The sequence below is a fragment of the Apium graveolens genome, chromosome 2 (assembly GCF_009905375.1).
Source record: "Apium graveolens cultivar Ventura chromosome 2, ASM990537v1, whole genome shotgun sequence".
Taxonomy (NCBI): Eukaryota; Viridiplantae; Streptophyta; class Magnoliopsida; order Apiales; family Apiaceae; genus Apium; species Apium graveolens.
In genome coordinates this window covers 151649393-151674567 of record NC_133648.1, presented here as the reverse complement: position 1 = coordinate 151674567, position 25175 = coordinate 151649393, and the positions used below count along the sequence as shown (strand labels likewise).

At 35.8% G+C, this 25175-nt stretch overlaps 1 non-coding gene across 1 annotated transcript; it reads left to right on the top strand.

Moving 5' to 3' along the window:
- The first annotated feature begins 24332 nt into the window (after nt 1-24332).
- On the top strand, nt 24333-24438 carry LOC141709642 (small nucleolar RNA R71). Its single transcript, XR_012570207.1, has one exon. It is a non-coding gene; the product is annotated as a small nucleolar RNA R71 (small nucleolar RNA).
- Nucleotides 24439-25175: the final 737 nt, after the last annotated feature.

The window sequence follows — 25175 nt, the reverse complement described above, 5'->3', positions numbered from 1 at the left end:
TTAAAACAAATTATTTCTTCAAAAATAAACCTCAGGTGGCAAGTCGAAAATTAACCCACCTGAAATTATAAACATCTGTGTTTATATTTTCTTTCAGATGCACAAATTAACTTGAAATTTTTAATTTGTATTCAACCGCCCCTTGTGGCGCCCTCCAAACCCGGGTCAGAAGTTTGGGGTCCACATACACACTTTATTTATCACCTGCTTATAACAATAATAAAGATAACAATAATATGCAGTGACCCTATTTACCAACTACCACGGATCGCAACCGGATAAAGTATGCACACAAGCCACACATCTACTTATATTACATACCGTTCAAATCCCAACTATTCCAAACTCAAAACTGAGTATTAAACATTATTACAAACTTTTACAAACTTAAATTATCCCAAAAGAAGCCTACTAGCTCAGCTCAATCAACCTGAACCCCTAGCTCTCGCGCTGGACTGGGGATCCGCGGTACCAACTGGTTCTTTCTTAACTGGAAAAGAACAGAAATAATATCGCACAAATGAGCTAACTAGCTCAGCAAGTCACAATGACAAAACTGAGAATAATGATCATCAAGTGAACATGATTATGATATTAAGTGAACAATAGATTATGATTTAGAATTGGATATTATATTTTCATGTTAAAAACCAAGGTTAGGCTGCTGATCAGTCACGCACTAACCCCGAGCAAAGCACACAACACTGCTCTAACTACTGGATCCAAGGCACACATTGGCCTAACTTGACCATTATATGGTCTGACCACGAATCTGGTGCACAATTTTATAAAAACAATCCAATTCTAATATAATAACAGAATAAGCAATAATAATCAATAACCAGAATCATTAACAACAATGAGTGTTTAACAATGAAAGAGTTTCAATCCTTGTAAGGATCAATAAGGTAATTTCAAAGCTTGGATGCTGGGTAATGAAAGAATTGGATAACAAAGGAATTAATGTTTCAGGGTTTCAAGGATTTGGTCTTTCAAAGCATAAAATACAAAGATTTAATTGTGTAAGCAATCTGGTTCAGTATTTAATATTTAGTTTGTATGTATTTATGGAGTAGGATCGTATACTTGAGGTTCGTGTTTGGGTATACAACAATCAATGGTATAGAAAGAATCAGGTTACGGCTCAAGATCAATAACTGGAATCAAGGTTTAGGGTACAGTGCTTCAAAGCACTCGCAATATCAACAAGACTATCAAGTACTATAATATCTCGAGAAAGTTCAGAACACTTGCCTGGTATTAGCTTACTACACTGCACTCGCTTCCAATCACAATCGTCTTACTCCTCAACTACTTGTTTCCCTTTCCTACGCCTTGCCTCTTCTTCTCACATATCATAAGCATCTAACAATAATCGACTCATAGAGTTCTATTTAACACATACTTTTATCTACCCTTCATTTTACCCAAATCCAATTAACGGATTGAAAGTTATGCAATAATCAAGTAAACACCGAATATATAGACTGATGGTCAATCAACAAGTCACATATAGCACATAAAACACCACGTAATCAATGATATATTATTTATAAAGAAGTCTTGGGTCATAAATAGGCTTTCTGATATTTAAAATGATTTTTAAAACATTTTTCAGAATTAAAACGGGTCATTGGATCAATTTCGGGTTAATAAACAGGGTTCGGTAGGCCAATTTTGGCTCCTAAACAATTTTATACTAATTATCGAGCTTTGGAAATAATTTAGAATAATATTTTAAAGCTCGAAACTATTTTTCAGAATTTTTAAATCATTTTTAAATAATTAAATCTAATTAAATAATTGATTAAAATCAATTAATAATTAATTAAATCAATTAATCAATTAATTTTCGAATTAATTGACCAACTAATTGATTAAAAATTAACTGAAATTAATTAACTAATTAATTTAGATTTATTTTTGAATTAAAAATAATTTTCGGAATTAAAATAATAATTTTCAGAATTTTCAGAAATTAAAAATGAATTTTTATAATAAAATAAATAGGAAATATGATTTTTAAACATTTTACAAACAGGAATCCTATTTTTGAAAACTTTGCAAACTACAGGGACTAGACTTCACCATCTTCAAAAATAGAGGGACTAAACTGCAATTTTGCAGTTCTAGTCGCCGGAAAAAAATCGGGGGTGGCCGGAGAACTCACCTCCGGCATCCTCCCACCACCATCACCTCCATAATTAAACTACACAACACCAGGAACCTATATCTGCAATCAAAATTCATCAATAACCCCAGACTTGGCCGGAATTTGATCAAGAAACTAGCCAGTTTCCGGCGGGTTCGACGTAAACTTCAAAACACATCTCCCTTCTCTACAGACCTCGTTGATTCATGAAACTTGTACGACTAGATTGCAAATTTCACAGAGAATACAATACATTATACCACAACATCAATCTATTTCAGAATAAGAAACCCCTAAATTTCAATTAAGAACATTCATACGGGTTATAAACCCTAATTTTAAAATTCGAAAATCAAACTCAAATTTGAACATGTTATTGAACTCCAAATCAGACGTATAATATATCAAAATCATTAGGAAAACAAGCTCTACAACATGCAATCATCAAATCATACAAACAATCATCCGAACAAAAATTCATATTTTTAATAAATTTAATTCGAAAATAAATAAATTTCCAGAAAATAATCTTTTGATTCTGCAGTGAAACAAAGCTCAGAATTTGATAGAACACTTCAAATCCTTCATTTTGGTTACTCAAGCTTTGAAAATAGAGATCGGTAATGCCTTCGTTTTGCTGTTTGATTCTTAAAACAGTTTATGTAATTAGGGTTTTTCTCTGAAAATTATAGAATTAACTATCTGCAAATGATTTTGATACGAAATAAAATACGGAAAAAGGCTATTTATATTTACGGAATATTAGTATCCCGTTGGATCATTCCGGATATAAAATGGTACGTTTATTTGTAAAAACCAATCCAAACGGTATCAGTTTTCGGGATAATTATCCAAATCAGTACAATTTGTACTTCGGTCTTGCTATCAGCGCCTGGTTACACGTATTACGAAGTGATAAATGGGATAGTTTAATAAAAATCTCCCGTTTATCAAAAATACGGGTTTTATTGATTTACCAAAACGAATATTGTATCGAAAATGTTGCGCCAGGACCCGCGCAGAACAAACCATACGCCGGATCGAAAAAGTCGAAACATGGAATATGCTCAGAATATTACAATTAGGTTAGGAAGGAGTTCTTGGAAGAGTTTCAGGTTCCAAAAACGTAACAACGGATGACGTCGATTGGTTCCCGTTTTTATAAAATAGATTTTAAATACTCGGAAAAAGATTTTATAATTTCATATGATCCTTATAAATCCATAAATCAACATAAAAATAATTAGGAAGATATGACAATTATCTATGTTTTATTTTGGACATATAAAATTAAAATACTTAATTAATATTATTTTTGAATATCCAAGTACAAATAACATTTAACAATTAACTCACAGAATAGATACTGAACACACATAATAATTATTTAATAGCAAGAATAATCACATGATATATCCCGGATATTACATCCTTCCCCCCTTAAAAAGGATTATGTCCCCAGAATCTCCTAAGAAAACAAATAAGGGTACTTTTCTCTCATATCATTTTCTAACTCCCATGTTGACTCTTCAACCTTTAGTTTTCTCCACAATACTCTTACTAACTTTATCACTTTATTTCTCAATACTTTCTCTCTCTCCTCTAGAATCTCTATCGTACTTTCTACATATGATAAATCTGCCTGAAGCTCTATTGGCTCATATTCTATTACATGTCTGGAGTCTGGATTATATTTCTTAATCATTGATACGTGAAAGACATTGTGAATGTGCTCCATGTGCGGTGGTAACGCTAACTCGTAAGCTACTTTGCCAACGCGTTTTAGGATCTCAAAAGGTCCGACATATCTTGGACTCAGCTTTCCTTTCTTTCCAAACCTCGTTAGTCCTTTCCACGGTGATACTTTCAGTAATACTAAGCTTCTTTCTTCAAATTCCATGTCTTTCCTTGACTGATCTGCATATTTTCTCTGACGATCTTGTGTGGCTATCAATCTCTTCAGGATAATTTCAACAATTTCTTTTATCTGCTGTACCAGTTCAGGTCCAAGTATCTTGCGTTCTCCTACTTTGTCCCAATATATTGGAGATCTACATTTGCGTCAATAAAGGGCTTCATAGGGTGGCATCCCAATGCTGGCATGATAACTGTTGTTGTAAGCAAACTTTACCAGAGGTAAATGTTCATCCCAACTTCCTTTATAATCAATAGCACAAACACGTAAAATGTCCTCAATTGTCTGGATCGTTCTTTCACTTTGGCCATCCATCTGGGGGTGATAGGTCGTACTCATATTCAGTCTTGTTCCCAAACATTCTTGAAAACTCTTCCAAAATCTTGAATTAAACCTTGGGTCTCGATCAGATACAATAGACACAGGAACTCCATGACGAACTACAATTTCTTTCAAGTACATATGGACCAGCTTGTCGAGCAAAAATCTTTCATTTATAGGCAGAAAATGAGCTGACTTGGTAAGTCTATCCACTATAACCCAAATGGCATCATGATTAGCCCTTGTCCTTGGTAATCCAACTATGAAATCCATGGCAATATGTTCCCATTTCCACTCTGGAATCTCCAATGGCTGTAACAATCCACTTGGTCTTTGATGCTCTGCTTTAACTCTCTGACAGGTATAACATTTGCTAATCCATTCCGCAATTTCCCTCTTCTTGTCTGGCCACCAATAATTCTTCTTTAAATCTCTGTACATTTTGGTACTCCCTGGATGGATGGAATACCTTGAATTATGTGCCTCCTGTAGAATTTCATTTTTCAGCTTCGTTACTAGTGGAATCCAAATTCTAGATGAAAACCTCAGAATACCTTGGTCATCTTTCTGCGTGCATAACTCTTCCCCTACCAAGCGATTTTTATCTTGATCCATTACATCTTCCTGACATTTCTTTATTTTCTCAAATAATTCCGGTTGGAAAGTTATCCTGTATACTTTCACTTTCTCAAGCTTGCAAACTTTAATCTCCAATTCCAATTTCTGAAATTCTTTATATATATCTTCAGGTACTGATAACACATTCAACCTTTCCTTCCGACTCAATGCGTCTGCTACCACGTTCGCTTTACCGGGATGATAATTAATCGAGCAATCATAATCTTTGATCAACTCTAACCATCTCCTTTGTCTGATATTAAGTTCCTTCTGTGTGAATATGTACTTTAGGCTTTTGTGATCCGTGAAAATCTCGCACTTTTCTCCATACAAATAATGTCTCCAAATCTTCAAAGCGAAAACTATGGCTGCTAGCTCCAAATCATGAGTAGGATACTTCTGTTCGTGTGGTTTCAATTGCCTTGACGCATACGTAATCACCTTTTCGTGCTGCATTAGAACACATCCTAATCCTTTGTGAGAAGCATCACCATAAATTACGAAATTCCCTTGATCATCTGGAAGTGACAAAACAGGTGTCGTGATTAATCGTCGCTTCAACCCCTGAAAACTTTCCTCGCATTTGTCGTTCCATATAAACTTCTCATTCTTTCGTGTAAGCTTTGTTAATGGTGTAGCAATCCTCGAGAAATTTTGAACAAATCGACGATAATATCCCGCCAATCTAAAAAAACTTCTTACCTCGGTGGGTGTTTTCGGTCTTTCCCAATTCGTAATTGCCTCAATCTTTGACGGGTCCACTTTGATCCCTTCGTTACTGACTATGTGTCCTAAGAACTGAACTTCCTGTAGCCAAAACTCACACTTCGAGAATTTAGCATATAACTTCTTTTTCCTTAAAATCTCCAAAGTTGTCCTCAAATGTTCTGCATGATGCTCTTCCGTTTTTGAATAAATTAAAATATCGTCTATAAACACAATAACAAACTTATCCAAATACTCCTTAAAAATTTTGTTCATCAGGTCCATAAACGCTGCCGGGGCATTGGTCAACCTAAAAGACATCACTAAAAACTCGTAATGTCCATACCTTATTCTGAAAGCTGTCTTTGGTATATCTTCTGGCTTGATCTTGAGTTGATGATATCCTGATCTTAAATCAATTTTGGAGAAATACTTGGCTCCCTTCAACTGGTCGAACAGATCATCAATTCTAGGTAACGGATATTTGTTCTTAATTGTCAGCTTGTTGAGCTCCCTATAGTCGATACACAGTCTCATGCTTCCATCTTTCTTCTTGACGAATAATATCGGGGCTCCCCACGGGGATACACTGGGTCTGATTACTCCTTTATCTAACAACTTCTGCAATTACTTCGCTAGCTCTTTCATCTCGACGGGTGCCATTCTATACGGGGCCTTGGATACTGGTTTCGTTCCAGGTGCTAAGTCGATCGCAAATTCAATTTCTCTATCTGGAGGAAGTCCTGGTAACTCATCGGGAAATACGTCTGGAAACTCATTCACAACTGAAATATCTTCAAGTTTTGTTGGTTCTTGACTTCTGTCAATCACATATGCCATAAAATGCTCACACCCTTGTCGTAGTAACTTCTTGGCTTGAATCATCGTTAAGAACTTCTTTACTTGTTTTTGACCCTTGAACGTTACTATCCTTTCGTCTGGCATTTTCACCATTACCTTCTTATTTTGACAATCTATCTGGGCATCGTGCCTAGATAACCAATCCATCCCTAATATAACGTCAAATTCTCCTAACTTAAATGGTATCAAATCTACACAAAACTTACTACCAGAAATCTCAATCTCACAATTCCCACAAACTTGATTAACAGATACACGTTCTTGATTTGCTAATTCCATAGTCATTATTTCATTTAAACACTCAACTGGACAATTTAACTTACTAACAAAATCTTGTGAAACAAACGATCGAGTTGCTCCCGAATCTATTAATACTTTGGCACATAAGAATTCACATTAAGCGTACCTGCCACGACATCCGTATCTTGGATCGCATCCTTCACCGACATGTCAAAAACTCTAGTTCTTGGAGTCTCATTTACTGCTGGGGTAGATCCCATGATCCTCAATGTATTACTGACTGGGGCTGGTGTCTTGCAATCCCTGGCCATATGTCCAGGCTTCCCACATTTAAAGCATGTAAATCCAATGGCTGGAACCTTCACTGCTGGATTCCGGATAGGCTGATCCTTATTTGCTGGCTCTCTTGCTGGCTGATTTCGGCACTCCCTCGAATAGTGCCCTTTCTGGTTGCATTTGAAACATACCACATTCAACTTGTTACAAACTCCTCCATGCTTCTTTCCACATACTTGACAATCTGGAAAAGTTAATCTCAATTGATTCGGCTGATTCGCATTAACTAGACGGTTGCTCTGGCCTTCGTCTTCTACATTCTGTTTCCTGGAATTAAAATTTCTCCCTGGCTGAAACTTGCCTTTCTTAAAATTTGAAAACTTCCCTGGTTGTAACTGGCCCTCATTCCCTTCAAATTTCCTTTTCTTGCTTTCCTTTTCCTTCTGGAACATCTCACTCTCTGTTTCTTCGATCATAGCCTTCTGTACTACTCCTGCATAGGTATCCAATTCAAAAATGGCTACCTTCCCTCTGATCCATGGTTTCAAACCTTGCTAGAATCTCTTAGCCTTCTTCCTGTCAGTATCCATATACGACGGTACATACCTTGACAATTCCTCAAACTTACCCTCATAATCTGTTACTAACATGTTCCCTTGTTTTAATTCTAAAAACTTCAACTCCATTTGATCCTGAACAAACTGAGGAAAATACTTTTCTAAAAACAATTCCTTAAACCTTTCCCAAGTAATAACATCTGTACCTTCCAATGTCTTCACCATTTCCCATCAATAGGTGGCCTCATTCTTCAGATAGTAACTTGCAAACTCAACCTTCTGTTCTTCCTTTACTTTCACTAAGGCAAATGCCTTCTCTATTTCCTTTAGCCAAACATTTGCTTCAATTGGCTCTAAAAAACCCTTGAATTCTGGTGGGTTTACTGCCTGAAAAGTTTTAGAAGTTACCTGGGGATTGGTCTGTCTTTATTGTTGTTGTGCCAGGTGAACTGTTTGTTGGGCCAATATTTGAGGAATCTGGGCTATGGCTGGGTCCATGGGTCCTGGGTTCACATTGGGATTTGTATCATCTTGGTTGTTATAGTTGTTGTTGTTAGTTTCTTCATTCTGGGTGTTGGTGCGGGTATTTCTTCTGGGAGGCATTTTCTGTAAAGAATCAATCAACTTATTTAGCTTTTGAATCAATCTTTTGCATAAAAGAACAGTTTTGTAAAACAGAAATATCTCTTTTTGAAAACTGTTGTAACTAAGTAAATTGCATGCTTCTTTACAGAATATATAAACAGTTATGGAAAACAGGGTACATGGTATCACAGGGGTATAACTGGTCCAATAAATAAGGTAAGGTAACACAGGTGCAATAAAATAAATGACAGTAATGGAAAGGAAAAGGTGCTGATATATATAGATCAAAAGTTTTAGGTAATACAAGCGTAAAGACGCTTCAGAAGTAAAAGCGAAAGGGTACAACAACCTACTCACTAGTCAGCATAGCTAGTCTATAAAGACAACTCAAAAGTCTACTGATACACACTACACACTACTGTACATACTACATAAACATAACAACACTGCTCAGCATCTCCATCTCTAAATCTCTGGCTCATGGCAAATCTGGACCTCCAATCTCCTCAAGCTCCTCTAGAACCCACTTAGCCCACTCCACTAAGAAATCAGGAGTGATGTCCTCATATGTAGCCTCGGCAATCCTCACTGCAACTGTCCTACGAAATGCCTGTAGCCTCTCTCTGAGTCGCCTCTCACCACTCCCAACCTCTCTGGTACGCATGATATGTAGTAACTCCTGAATCTGACCCTGAAGGAATCGCTGCTCCATAAGGCAAGCCTCAAACTGATGATATGGGACAGGATAGGAAGAGAACTGAAAAGGTACTCCTGTAACTGAATGACCAGAGCAGGTGGGGGTCCTCTGACAGGTGGCCTCATGCCTGGAGGTGAAATAGCCTGCAATGGTACGGGCTGCAACACAGGTGGAGGTAATATAGCCAACACTGGTGGAACAACAGGACGTGGATCCGAAGACGGCACTCCCACTGAAGGCTCTGAGTGATCAGCTGATACGGGAATAAAAGAGTCGGCCATCGCTGTTATCTGAAATCATATCGCAATATAAGAATCTCGAACCATAAAGCGAGTTACACTAATACCTAATATACCGAAGCACTCACCCTCTCGATGTTTTATCTTTCTATTCCTTACTTCTAATCCTAACCCTCTACCCATTCCCGTCAACCTAGGCTTGTGTCAGTGACTTATAACCTGTAGCTTTGATACCAAACCTGTGGCGCCCCCAAACCCGGGTCAGAAGTTTGGGGTCCACATACACACTTTATTTATCACCTGCTTATAACAATAATAAAGATAACAATAATATGCAGTGACCCTATTTACCAACTACCACGGATCGCAACAGGATAAAGTATGCACACAAGCCACACATCTACTTATATTACATACCGTTCAAATCCCAACTATTCCAAACTCAAAACTGAGTATTAAACATTATTACAAACTTTTACAGACTTAAATTATCCCAAAAGAAGCCTACTAGCTCAGCTCAATCAACCTGAACCCTTAGCTCTCGCGCTGGACTGGGGATCCGCGGTACCAACTGGTTCCTTCTTAACTGGAAAAGAACAGAAACAATATCGCACAAATGAGCTAACTAGCTCAGCAAGTCACAATGACAAAACTGAGAATAATGATCATCAAGTGAACATGATTATGATATCAAGTGAACAATGGATTATGATTTAGAATTGGATATTATATTTTCATGTTAAAAACCAAGGTTAGGCTGCTGATCAGTCACGCACTAACCCTGAGCAAAGCACACAGCACTGCTCTAACTACTGGATCCAAGGTACACATTGGCCTAACTTGACCATTATATGGTCTGACCACAAATTTGGTCCACAATTTTATAAAAACAATCCAATTCTAACATAATAACAGAATAAGCAATAATAATCAATAACCAGAATCATTAACAAGAATGAGTGTTTAACAATGAAAGAGTTTCAATCCTTGTAAGGATCAATAAGGTAATTTCAAAGCTTGGATGCTGGGTAATGAAAGAATTGGATAATAAAGGAATTAATGTTTCAGGGTTTCAAGGATTTGGTCTTTCAAAGCATAAAATACAAAGATTTAATTGTGTAAGCAATCTGGTTCAGTGTTTAATATTTAGTTTGTATGTATTTGTGGAGTAGGATCGTATACTTGAGGTTCGTGTTTGGGTATACAATAATCAATGGTATAGAAAGAATCAGGTTACGGCTCAAGATCAAGAACTGGAATCAAGGTTTAGGGTACAGTGCTTTAAAGCACTCGTAATATCAACAAGACTATCAAGTACTACAATATCTCGAGAAAGTTCAGAACACTTGCCTGGTATTAGCTTACTACACTGCACTCACTTCCAATCACAATCATCTTACTCCTCAACTACCTGTTTCCCTTTCCTACGCCTTGCCTCTTCTGCTCACATATCATAAGCATCTATCAATAATCGACTCATAGAGTTCTATTCAACACATACTTCTATCTACACTTCGTTTTACCCAAATCCAATTAACGGATTGAAAGTTATGCAATAATCAAGTAAACACCAAATATATAGACTGATGGTCAATCAACAAGTCAAATATAGCACATAATACACCACGTAATCAATGATATATTATTTATAAAGAAGTCTTGGGTCATAAATAAGCTTTCTGATATTTAAAATGATTTTTAAAATATTTTTTGGAATTAAAACGGGTCGTTGGATCAATTTCGGGTTAATAAACAGGGTTCAGTAGACCAATTCTGGCTCCGAAACAATTTATACTAATTATCGAGCTTTGGAAATAATTTAGAATAATATTTTAAAGCTCGAAACTACTTTTCGGAATTTTTAAATCATTTTTAAATAATTAAATCTAATTAAATAATTGATTGAAATCAATTAATAATTAGTTAAATCAATTAATCTATTAATTTTCGAATTAATTGACCAACTAATTAATTAAAAATTAACTGAAATTAATTAACTAATTAATTTAGATTTATTTTTGAATTAAAAATAATTTTCGGAATTAAAATAATAATTTTCAGAATTTTGAGAAATTAAAAATGAATTTTTATAATAAAATAAATAGGAAATATGATTTTTAGACATTTTATAAACAGGAATTCTATTTTTGAAAACTTTGCAAACTACAGGGACTAGACTTCACCATCTTCAAAAATACAGGGACTAAACTGCAATTTTGCAGTTCCAGTCGCCAGAAAAAAATCGGGGGTGGCCGGAGAACTCACCTCCGGCATCCTCCCACCACCATCACCTCCAGAATTAAACTACACAACACCAGGAACCTATATCTGCAATCAAAATTCATCAATAACCCCAGACTTGACCGGAATTTGATCAAGAAACTCGCCGGTTTTGCGGCGGGTTCGACGTAAACTTCAAAACACAACTCCCTTCTCTACAGACCTCGTTGATTCATGAAACTTGTACGACTAGATTACAAATTTCACAGAGAATACAATACACTATACCACAACATCAATCTATTTCAGAATAAGAAACCCCTAAATTTCAATTAAGAACATTCATACGGGTTATAAACCCTAATTTTAAAATTCGAAAATCAAACTCAAATTTGAACATGTTATTGAACTCCAAATCAGACGTATAATATATCAAAATCATCAGGAAAACAAGCTCTACAACATTCAAACATCAAATCATACAAACAATCATCCGAACAAAAATTCATATTTTTAATAAATTTAATTCGAAAATAAATAAATTTCCAAAAAATAAACCTTTGATCCTGCAGTGAAACAAAGCTCAGAATCTGATAGAACACTTCAAATCCTTCGTTTTGGTTACTCAAGCTTTGAAAATAGAGATCGGTAACGCCTTCGTTTTGCTGTTTGATTCTTAGAACAGTTTATGTAATTAGGGTTTTTCTCTGAAAATTATAGAATTAACTATCTGCAAATGATTTTGATACGAAATAAAATACAAAAAAAGGCTATTTATATTTACGGAATATTAGTATCCCGTTGGATCATTCCGGATATAAAACGGTACGTTTATTTGTAAAAACTGATCCAAACGGTATCAGTTTTCGGGATAATTATCCAAATCAGTACAATTTGTACTGCGGTCTTGGTCTCAGCGCCTGGTTACACGTATTACGAAGTGATAATTAGGATAGTTTAATAAAAAGCTCCCGTTTATCGAAAATACGGGTTTTATTGATTTACCAAAACGAATATTGTATCAAAAATGTTACGCCGGGACCCGCGCAGAACAAACCGTACGCCGGATCGAAAAAGTCGAAACGTGGAATATGCTCAGAATATTACAATTAGGTTAGGAAGGAGTTCTTGGAACAGTTTCGGGTTCCAAAAACGTAACAATGGATGACGTCGATTGGTTCCCATTTTTATAAAATATATTTTAAATACCCGGAAAAAGATTTTATAATTTCATATGATCCTTATAAATCCATAAATCAACATAAAAATAATTAAGAAGATATGACAATTATCTATGTTTTATTTTGGACATATAAAATTAAAATACTCAATATATATTATTTTTGAATACCCAAGTACAGATAACATTTAACAATTAACTCACAGAATAGATATTGAACACACATAATAATTATTTAATAGCAAAAATAATCACACGATATATCCCGGATATTACACCCCTTCTACAAATTAACCTAGTTGAGTGTTAGTGAATAACAGGTAGTATCCACCAATATCTATTGAATTTATAAATTCAACCGATTGAATTTATAAAAACTGACACTCCTAAATACAACCGATAACGGTTGAATTTACCGTCATGTCAGCGTTCCGCGTGAATTGGATCTAAATTACAAATTCAACATCTAAATCAACGATCAAATGGTTGACTATATATCTAATAAAACATAATAAGAAATCAAAATAAGCAATTTTTTAAACAAATAATTTTTTATAGGGGAAAGATTAAGAGTTGATCCCAATATTGTTTATTATGTTAGATTCTGTCAGCTTATTTTTAATAATTATTGTCTAAATGTTGCTATTGATGCCAATAAGATCATATAAGTATTTAAATTGACCAAAAGAGCTTTCTATGATTTGATCTCAAAGGACAATGAAAGGGATCAACTTTTAGCTCTTAAGATTCTAGTTTCTGCCAGGGACTTGCTAAATACAAGGTTTCCTGAGATATTTGCACAACAAAATATGCAAAGAGCTAAACTACAAGGAATTACTCATGGGAACCCCTGTGTGGTTAACCCAAGATCTGATACCCAAACACAACCCCATACATAATTCACCTCGGGTGTCTCTCAACAGGCACCTGTTGTAAAAAGAAAGAGGCTAGCAAAGTCTGATGTTTCTCAGGCATCAAGAATTAGGGCTTCTCAGAAACCCCCTTCAAATAATGATGAAAGACAGGGTGGGAGTAAGACAACAGCTTCTTAATCTTCTAAACAACTTCCAGAATTCAAAAAGAGAAGGCTAGTTGTGGATGAGTCAGAATTAGATGATGAGGACAATGCTCCCTTATCATCCAAATTTCATAAATTAAAAGATGACTCTACTCAAGCACCAGTTGTATTACCAGCTAAATAGGGTACATCAAATATGGATGATATTGATGATGCAATCCCTGGGCCAAAGAAAAGAAAACAGGTCAAAACTTACTTTGCCAATCAGGCATTGAAAATAAAGCAAAAAATTGTAGAGGAAGGTGAGGTTGCAGTCACTCACAAAAGCTGTAGGAGACATTAGGATGGACATGTTGCAACCACACTGGTTACAATTTCTGACTCACCATTAAAGTCTTATCCAAGGGTGATGGAAATTTTTTCCACTTCTGAACAAGTGCAGAGGCAAGTGTAGAGAATAATGGTTGATATTACACAAAGAGCAGCTCAGTAAAAAGATGCTAAAAGAGTTCTGTCTACCAGAATCTTCATTTAAAGAAAGCCAAGCCCACAAGAACCTTTATCTCCTCATGATGAAGCATCTACTGATGGCTCTGTCCCACATGAACCGACATCTCAAAGTGGTGTAAAAGACATTGTAGATCATGTTCCACTAGCCATCCAAACTATTCAGGAAAGGCATAATGTTGAGAATACCAAGCTGACAGATGTAGTATCCAAGGTCAAAAGCTTCTACTAGACCATTGTGTCTCATTATAAGAAGAATATAGCTGGTGTGGATCTCAGCAAAGCACGGGAAGATGATCTAGATAAAAAAGAGGGGAGTCCATAAGAACCTGAATCTTAAAGGGTTCAACAACTCCAACACCTCAAGCCACACAAGTACCACTACCTCAAAGTGGTAGTGCAGGCTTATCTCCTGATACTTCCATCATAGCTTTGGATTTACAAGGAAGGGTGCATCACACTCCAACAATTACTGAAGTTTTTTCAGTTCTTTTGTTGGATGCACTCCCTCTACAGGAAGTTGAGATTTTTACAACACATGGTATAAATACAGACTCTTCTTTATTGATATTTAATTTATATACTAATATTGTTTTGTCATCATTTACTTTTAATTCTCATACTGATGGTATGATCATGGATAGTCCTCCAGAGGAGAGTACCCGTATTCATGTGACCTCTGATATCTATTCTCAGCCATAACTTATTTCTGTAGGACATGAAAATCTAAGTTTTTCTAGTAAGATTAAGAGAAAAGATCTAGGGAAAAATAGAAATATAAAGAGGCGGGCTCCTGACCTGGAAAAAAGAGAGGTAGATGAGAGTCAGTATTTAGCAAATCCTTGTACGGAAATTCTGACTCTTAAAAGTCATGAGATGAGTGGTGTGAGAAGTAGTGAGACTACTTTAAAAAATATAGAGATCTAAGTGGTTCATTTTCTTCTCTTGAAGGTACTCAGAGTATAGAAAAACAGTTATTGGTGAACAACCTGTAGCCCCTAAGTTAAACTTTGATGATCCAAGTGCTCAAGCTGATATTTTCCCTGCACTTACAAATATTGATAATTTACTGTAGTCCACTCATGTATTCACTTCTACCATTGCTACAATCCATGTTACTGTTGGAGCTGAAGTTGTAGCATAGTTCATTCCACATATTGATATATCGGTGTTTCCTACTCATTCTACTGGAACTGAGGTATTGGAGTTAGATACTGATGTTCACATCCCTATGATCACAATTCCTGAGGGAATTGAGCTACACACTACTTAGGGTGCTACATACATTATACCTATTGACGTGGAAACTTCTGAAGCCATTGTTTCCCATACATCTCCTCTTGAAGATTCCAACTTAAACTATTATGCTGAAGGAGAAGTTGCACAAAAATTTAAAGAATCAATTATTGATGATGAAGCTTATAATTATTCTGGTGATGAGGATGATAATGATGATAATGAAGATGATATTGATCCTTCTAAGATCAATATTGCTTTGGACCCTGATAAAGATCTTAATGAAATCATCTTTTCAAATGACATGCCATAGAGGGAGAAAAAGAAGAAAAGAGATGAGAGAGTTATTGCAATATCACAACAGTATTTAGAGGAATAATGGATTTCTAGGTGGAAGGATCCAAATTATCCTATCATTGTTAATCATGTTTCTCAGCATTTGAAGACAGCTAAGAGATAAATTACAGATTCTAATATATTGGATCATCTCAAAGCCTCTTCTCTCTTGGTAAAGTCTATTCACTCTGCTCAAGTCAAGACTCAGTCCCAGCTGGATGCACTAAAAGATTCTTTCTTTGAAGTCAATACTAAATTGAGTATAAAATTCAGAAGTAATTGAACCCTTTCACTGCTAGACAAGACAAGGTAGAAGCAAATAAACTAAAGACGTGTAGGTAGATTGAAAACGTTAAGCAATCCATAGAGTTGATAGTCTTTCTCTTACTTTGTGATGATGCCAAAAAGGGGAATATTATATCAAATTCTAAATGCAAGCAACTCAAGTCAGATACTAATGACAGGGATGATGCTCCTGATGGAGGGAATAAGGGAGGCAAAACACCTAGAAGTCATAAAGGTGGAAATGATATTATTGGATCTAGTGGTGTCTCAAAACTAACTAACCAATTAAGAAGAAGAGGTGGTCAAGAATAGTCAAGATATTGGGTACCCTTATGACTTCAATGTAGGGATGTGCATGGTTCGGTTTGGTTCGGTTTTAACCTAAAACCAAACCGTAACCAAATTATTTTTATTTTAAAAGTTTAAAACCAAAACCAAACCAAACATCATCGGTTCGGTTCAGTTTTCATAATTGTAATTTTAGTTAAATGTGGTACATTTTCAGTTTTTAAAACCAACAAAATTAAATATAATTAAACACAATTGATTAGAGGTATTTTTAAAAAAATATGAATCAAAATAAGGGCAGTTATAATGAATTTTATTGAACAATCCATGTATATTAGACTAGTGTTAATCACCTGGACAGAGTAATTAAAGTTGAGAAACTCTGTGAATTCATTTGTATGCATACAGCCTAGAGAGCCTAAATGATAGATAATGCCATAATGGTTTACCAAGGACAAACAGATTCATCCACACAAGGCAAAGACATTACCGAGTTTTGAAATTTGAAGTTGAGTCGGTATTATAAATACTTAAAACAATTTATAAATATATATACATATATTATTTATATAATTATATTAATATGTATAATATAAATATTATATAAATAATTTTATTCAATTCAGTTCGGTTTGTATTAGGTTCGAAATTTATTAAAACCAAACAACAACCATATTATCAGTTCAATTTTTATTCGGTTTAGTAATTAGTTGGTGCGGTTTGTAATGGTTTGATTTCGTGCGGTTTTTTGTGGTTTCAGTTTCGGTTGTTGGTTTGGTTTTGCTCATCCCTACTTCAAAGTACCCGTATGCCTTCAAAGTGCCCTACAACTCTCTTTTATCAGAGAAAATATAGCTTCAAAGCACTCTTATGACTTCAAAGTACCCTTAGTGGTGATAGAGATACTGGTATAGTCAAGAATATCTACAGTGGAGGATCTCAAGCTAGAGAAGCCTATTAGAGAGGTGATCTTGGCTACAAAAAGGTTGGAATATATAAGAGAGATGCCTTAATGATCAAAGACACAAATTTACTAACTGGAATTGGTGAAGATGTGAAATTTCAGGATCTATAGAAGATAATTTGTATTCAGGTTGTTCTTGATGAATTTGATGGTGATAAGCTTAAGGAAAAGCTGTTATACTTCCTTGATTCTGGAAAAAGGCTGAGAGTGTCACAAGAACAAATGCTGAACAAATCCTGGCAAGAACTTCAATACCTTGTCTACAGGCTCTCTGTTAAAAATACAACTACTGGAAGATGGTCCAAGTTCTTAAAAGGCCTAGCTCATGAGAAGCGGAATTTATGGCTAAATCCAAGTTCATTCCAATATACATACTGAGGATGACTCAGTTGCTGACATGCCTAAAGGAGGACCACAACTTATTGAGAAATTTGGCTCCAAGCTGATCTCTTTCAATCCTGATGCTAAAAACTATGGGTTGATTCAACTGGACGATCTTAACTTAAGTAGAAGTAAAATTTCTGATCTAAAGGCTGCTATTTACCAGATTGATGAATTTTCTCAAGAGCTCGAGGATTTCAAGCAAAAACTAGAGATGTATTTGAACATAGCTGAGGAGAACCTGCTCAGACAATTCTTTCATGATGCTATAGGATATGCCAGAATTCAAGATTAAAGATTAAAGTATGATACACTGACTATAAGATTGAACACTTGTTAATATTTCTACATGTAGATAGTTTTGGAAATCATCAATTAAGAACTTGTACATATTTACATAATGCACAAATTGAGGGAGATTGTTAAATATAATTGATGATATCAATATTTAGGCTATCAGAGTTTGTTGTAGTATCTGTGATGTCAGAATTTGACAAAGGATGATGTCATCAGCATTTGTCATCAGTATTTGATGATCATCATTTGTCATCAACATATATTCCTATCGGTTTTTGTCAAGCTGGAAACCAGAAGATGTTAAAGTGATAATATTTGTAGAGATTTATTGGTGTAGGACTTTACTTATTTATAGCAATTAATAGTTGGATATGTATTAGGAATCCTTATTTAAGTATATCATATCAACTAGATTGATTGTAAAATGGTAAGGTATATAAACACATATTAGATTAACACTATAGGTGTCGATTATTGATATATCATTATGTGTAATCTAGTAGCTCTCAAGGATATATATTCATCCTTTCAGAGAGGTTTGTAAACAGCTTTTATGCATTAATATAAAGGTTGTTCTTCATCTTTGAGTTTAAATTTGAATTGATTGTTATATACTCTATTCACCCCTCTATAGTATCACTTAAGGCCTAACATATATTACAATAGCTTTATATTTGTTACACTAATATGTTGTAGACCAAATAAAATATATTATAAATGTATTATAATAGCTTGATAAAATGTTACACATATATGTTACTACAGCATTAAAAAAATATTGCAATCTTATTTAAACGTTACCACTAAATGTTGCAAGTAATGTTACAAAAGGTTAAAAATATGTTACAAAGGGGTCTCAAAGTGTTGCAGTAATGTACAGAGCTGAGCAAAACCGAACTAAAACCGAAAAACCGAACCGAGCAATTTCAGTTCAGTTCGGTTTGATTTTTTTTCAAAATTTTGTTTTTTTCGGTTTTTCCATTTAAACCGAAATAAAATCGGTTCGGTTCGGTTTTTCTGAATACCGGTTCGGTTAAAACCGAATTATATATATATATATATTTATTTTAATTATATCTTATATATAACATATTTGTTATTATATTAATACTAATATTGTTACTAGTGTGAAGGAGACTCTGCTACTACTCTATCACAAACTAAAATATAGAGTGATAACCCCAGATCTTCTTTTTCAACTCCGCCGCCGACCTCTGAGCTGTAAATCGACGATTTAGTCCAAGTATCTAAATGCTTTTCTGATTTTTGAAGTTGAAAACGTGATGGCTTAAACTTTTTTCATTGTTCTTTCAATTGATAGTTTCTGCACATTACTACTAGTATTGATCTATTGCATTTTTGTTTTTGATTATTATTGTTTGCTTTTTGATAATCCATAATTTAAACATACAAGATTTTAAAATTTTTGGTTTTATAAACCGAACCGAATAAATCGAAATAATTTGGTTCGGTTTTTCGGTCGGTTCATTAATAACTTCGGTTCGGTTCAGTTTCAAAAAAAATACTAATTTGGTGTTCGGTTATTTCGGTTCGGTTCGGTTTTTGACCGAACGGACCGAATGCTCAGCCCTAGCAATGTAACACATATACCTACAACATATATGTCTTACTATAACTTTAAAAAGTGTTACAATGTTAGTGCGAAAATACGCGCTAAAATTTACGCAAGTATATGCGTTCGCAAGTAGTATAACATATAAATCAGATTCGTTCCCACAGAGACTGGTTTAGGTTAAGTTCAATTTATGCACCTATGAAACAATGTATGGTTATCGCTCAATGCTAAGACAAATAACAAATTGGGTTTTGCGTAAACTAAGAGATTATACTAAATAACATTAACTAAGAGAATTGATGTTGAATTACTATATATGACAAACATGGGATTCTAACTTCATTAAATACTTCATTCAATAGCCTTATTATTCTTAACCTTAGCATGTGATGGTGATGACACTAATCAGATAACACGAAACTGATAAACGCCAATTTTCGTTGCACGAGTACCATTCTACCAGACATCCACAAAAGAGATAGAAGCTGAATAGGCACCAATTATATTGAGACCCTATATGTCTATAGAATTTGACAACATAAAAGTTTAAGCATAAGTTATCCATAATGATTACATAGGGCAAGTAAAACGGTTAGAGTTACCTACGAATCATGCATACACATACATGAACCTATGCTAGCATGGCAAGTTCTAAACATCTATATTCACTGTCGCTTCAATAGAGATTAACACGCTATCTTATATGTTAGCTATGCACATAAGACGAATAAGCACAACCAATATTAGGATATCAATCAATCACCACACACCAAGATATCGAAACAATTAACTATTGAAATCCATAAGTAAATCCGCTAGTATCCCATGACAATGATTAGCCCATAATCGAACTCATCATCACCATGGGTTCCAATGAAAGCATGGTATAAACAAGGTCTTAATAAACTGAATAATAATTAAAGTACGAATAAACGAGATCTAGGTTCAACAAGAACGAAAACGAGAATCCAAAGTTATAACTAATTCAAAGAATCACAAGTTGAAAACAAGATCTTCTTTTTCGGAGTTGTTCTATGCTTCTAGGTCTTCTCCTTGGTATCCCAATCTTCCCGGATGATGAAAACCCTTTTTTAAGTATATATACGCCCCTAATGGACCTGGACCCTTAAAATCATCAAATTCCACTCAAAAAAGGTTTTTTCAGCGAAATCAGCGATCAGCCGCGCCTTGGGCGGCCGCTCAGCTCTCCTGGGCAGGCGCTCAGCTCTCCTGAGCGGCCGCTCAGCTCTCCGGGGTGGGCGCTCAGCTCTTGTCTGGAAAAATTTCTGACGAATCTTGTTTTGGCCATAACTTGAGTTCTACTCGTCAGAATTAGGCGATTCAACTGCCCACGCGAAGCTATTGAGATTCTCTACAACTTGACAATGGCCTTGGCTTCCAATTATAATCACTTTTTATCATATTTCCTTTACAATCTCTTTTCTTCATTTAACTGATACCTGAAATGCAATAACACAAAAACACATCAAAATACCAACAACTTGAGTCCAAAACACCAATTTAAGCATGTAATAAAGCATTCCAAGTGGATATAAAATCCATTTATCACACCCCCAAACTTGAATCGATGCTTGTCCTCAAGCATAAACAGACTCAAAACTATAAAACAAACCTAATGCATGAATGCAACTACGTGAATGCAACTAAATGATAATGCAATCGATCCCCTCTGAATAACCATAACCAAATGAATAATCCAATGCCTCTAAGAATGCAATAACTTTAAACAGAACTCGAATAAATCCCACAAACCAACTCACAAACCAGAAACGTGCGTGTGTGGATGCTTAACAGATATACTCTCGATACTAGATCAAAAACCATAACTTATCTATCATCGAAACAATCAAAAGTTTATAAACAGAATAGACAATAAACGTGCTTATTATTGAATACATAACAAAGATGCTTATTTGACCGTGCAATGAATGAGGTCCCAAAAGACTTATGCAATAATACCCATGTAGCGAGCGTTAGGTTAGCGGATCCCAGACTATAAAAGCCTTAGGTCACTAGGCACAAAGTCCCCTAGAACTTAATAACTCGAGTATTAAAGAGCTCACTCTTGATCAATTATGCATAAACACATACTTTTTTTCTTTCTTTTTTTTTCTCTTTTCGTTCTTTTTTTTTCTTTTTTTTCAACAATTTCTGAATGAGTGTGTTTCGCTCCATCTCATTCAACCTTAGACTACTCATAAAAATATGAGTCGGCTACTAGCCATTTGACACCTAGCCTTACAACAACTAGCAATGAAATCCAAGTTTTTCTCCAGATAAAAAAAATTAGTGTTTTTACGTCATTACGAGAATATCACAAATTCTAAATATAACTAAGTGATTAAATCTCAACAACAAACAAGTATGATCATGATCTAGATCAAAAGCAACCCTATAAGACTTTGTGAAAATATTTGTTTCTGGCATGCAAATCAATTCATTAAGACTTAAACATCCCTCTATTCGTCATCACCACACTGAAATCAACATCAACTTATCAAATATCATAGTCATCATGCTAAATATGCATGCAAATGCAACTATATGAAATCACATAAAAACAAACAAATATGTCCTAAATGAATAATCATGCAAAAATATGAATGAACTACAACTAAACATGCAATATGAATCTATATGGACACACACACTACTAATCCTTACATTATCACCCCCAAACTTAAAATTGTCAATATCCTCATTGAAGGCAATAATAAGGATTTCAGGCATACCTAATTAGCGGGAGAGTCACCCTCGTCGGGTGGAGGATTAGGTGGTCAATCAACCTCTCCACCGGTGTTTCGAACAACAGTACCGAAAGCGTGTGTCAAATCTTCAGCAAAATGATGGTGAATGTCGTGCATGGCCTCCATACGCCTAGTCACTCTCCTGTACTGTGCATCACCAATACCAGTCCTATCAACTACCTGTTGCACATGAGAAGAACCCTCTATAGGCACTGGAAGATCCGTTCAGCCACTCTCTACATCATCAAAAATATATCCCAACCCTTTATCATGGGGTGCACCTAAGAATGAATAACTCAAGTGATCTGGCAGTCCGTTGAGCTCAAGTGTGGAAACATCTTCAATAGACGGCTCGAGACGGTCTTGAGAAAATTTCAGCTCTGCTAACCCAAAAGAATCGAATGGCATATCTAACTTCCTCTTCCACGGAGGTGCATTCAAAACCTGCAGTTGCTCTACTTTAAAGCACTCATCTTTAGCCGTGGGTAATTTTATTTCCTTGAACACATTAAAAGTGACCTTTTGATTGTAAACCTTCATCGAAAGCTCTCTTTTTTGCACATCGATCATAGTTCGGCCTGTAGCCAAGAATGGTCTTCCCAAGATAATGGGAATCTTCTTATCTTCCTCGAAATCAAGAATTACAAAGTCAGCAGGGAAGAAGAGCTTATCCACCTTGACCAAGACATCCTCCACTATACCTCGTGGATAAGCGATGGAACGGTCAGCTAGTTGCAATGACATGTATGTTGGTTTCGGATCATGCAGACCAAGCTTCTTGAAGATAGATAAGGGCATCAGATTGTTGCTAGCTCCTAAATCACATAAACACTTGTCAAACGACAAGTTTCCGATGGTGCAAGGAATAGTGAAGCTTCCAGGATCTTTAAGCTTCAGAGGCAACTTCTGTTGCAGCACAGCACTACATTCCTCTGTTATAGCAACGGTATCTAAGTCATCGAGCTTCACTTTTCGAGAGAGAATACCTTTCATAAACCTCGCATAGCTAGGCATCTGTTCAAGAGCTTCAGCGAAAGGTATGTTGATATGAAGTTTCTTGAAAACCTCCAAAAACTTCTCAAACTGCTTATCCATCTTTTTCTTCTGCAGTCTCTTAGGAAAAGGAGGTGGAGGATAGATCTGTTTTCCCCCTGTATTACCCTCAGGAGGAGTGTGTTCCACAGTAGTCTTTCTTAGTTCCACCTCTACTTCCTTCTGCACATCTTCTTCATCCAAAACTTCAGATTCTGGAACTTGAGACTTTTCAGGCTCTGCGTCTTGCTGAATTTGGGGGCTTGCAACCTTTCCAGACCTTAAGGTGATGGCGTTCACCTGTTCTTCAACTTCCCTCTTGCCTGGATTTGTTTCTGTATCACTAGGAAGCGTTCCTGCTGGTTGATTCAATAAGGCATTAGCAATTTGCCCTATTTGGTTCTCCAGATTCTGGATAGAAATAGCCTGGCTTTGGCATATAAGAGCCTGGTTTTTGCACATAAGTCTCAACTCCTCCAATTCAGATTTTTTATTTGAAGATAGACCTGTATCATGATTTTGTTGTTGAATTTGGAGTTGTTATTTTGGTGCAATTTGTTGCTGAAAACCAGGAGGGTTGAATAGCTTATTTTCAAACTGCTGGAATGGTTGTTGCATCGCATTCTGATTGTTGCTCCAGCTGAAGTTAGGATGATTCCAGTTGTCAGGATGATAAGTGTCTGGAACTGGTTGCTGCGATCTCTGAAAGTTGCTCACAAACTGAGTTGATTCACTAGATATAGCACATTGCTCTATCACATGCGAACCTGCACATAGCTCACAAACACTGGTTATCTGATTAACACCCAAGTTAGCCAGAGAATCGATCCTCATAGACAACTCCTTTAGTCGAGCAGTGATAGCCATAGCTGTATCCACCTCAAGAACTCCTGTTACCTTGCTCTGTGGAAATCTCTGAGCTGGATATTGATATTCATTAGCAGCCATCAGTTTAATTAGATCATAAGCTTCCTCATAGCTCTTTGCCCATAATGCTCCACCTGCTGCTGCATCGAGCATAGGTCTGGACTGTGCTCCCAACCCATTGTAAAAACAATTGATGATCATCCAATCAGGAATTCAATGATGAGGACACCTCCTAAGCATCTCCTTGTAGTGCTCCCAAGCTTCATATAAAGATTCTCCTAATTGCCTGCGCAAATTGAGTAAGAGCATTCCTGATTGCAGCTGTCTTCGCTATAGGGAAGAATTTAGTAAGAAACTTCTGAGCAAGATCTTCCCAAGTAGTAATCGAACCAGCTGGTAGAGAGTGTAACCAGCTCTTAGCCTTGTCCGTCAGAGAGATTGGGAACAGTCTCAGCTTCACAGCATCTTCAGAAACACCGTTGAAATTGAAGGTGTCACAGATATCAATGAAATCCCTAATGTGCATATTGGGATCTTCCGTTGAAGAACCCCCAAACTGGATTGAATTCTGCACCCATTGAATTATGCCAGGATTGATCTCAAAGGTATTAGCTGTGATAGCTGGCCTGACAATGCTAGATTGAATGTCATTGATCTTGGGTTAGGAAAAATCCATCAAGGCTTTCGTTCGTGCTGCTGGATCTCCCATTGTAATGAGTACCAGAAACACAAACAAATAAACCATGAAAGTAAAAGAATTAGAGTCAGTGAACTTTAACGCCACTGATGACAAGCACATAAACTAAAAATTAACACCGAGTCCCCGGCAGCGGCGCCAAAAACTTGTTAGGGCGAAAACACGCGCTAAAATTCACGCAAGTATACGCGTTCGCAAGTAGTATAAGATATAAATCAGATTCGTTCCCACAGGGACTGGTTTAGGTTAAGTTCAATTTATGCACCTATGCAACAATGTATGGTTATCGCTCAATGCTAAGACAAATAACAAATTGGGTTTTGAGTAAACTAAGAGATTATACTAAATAATATTAAC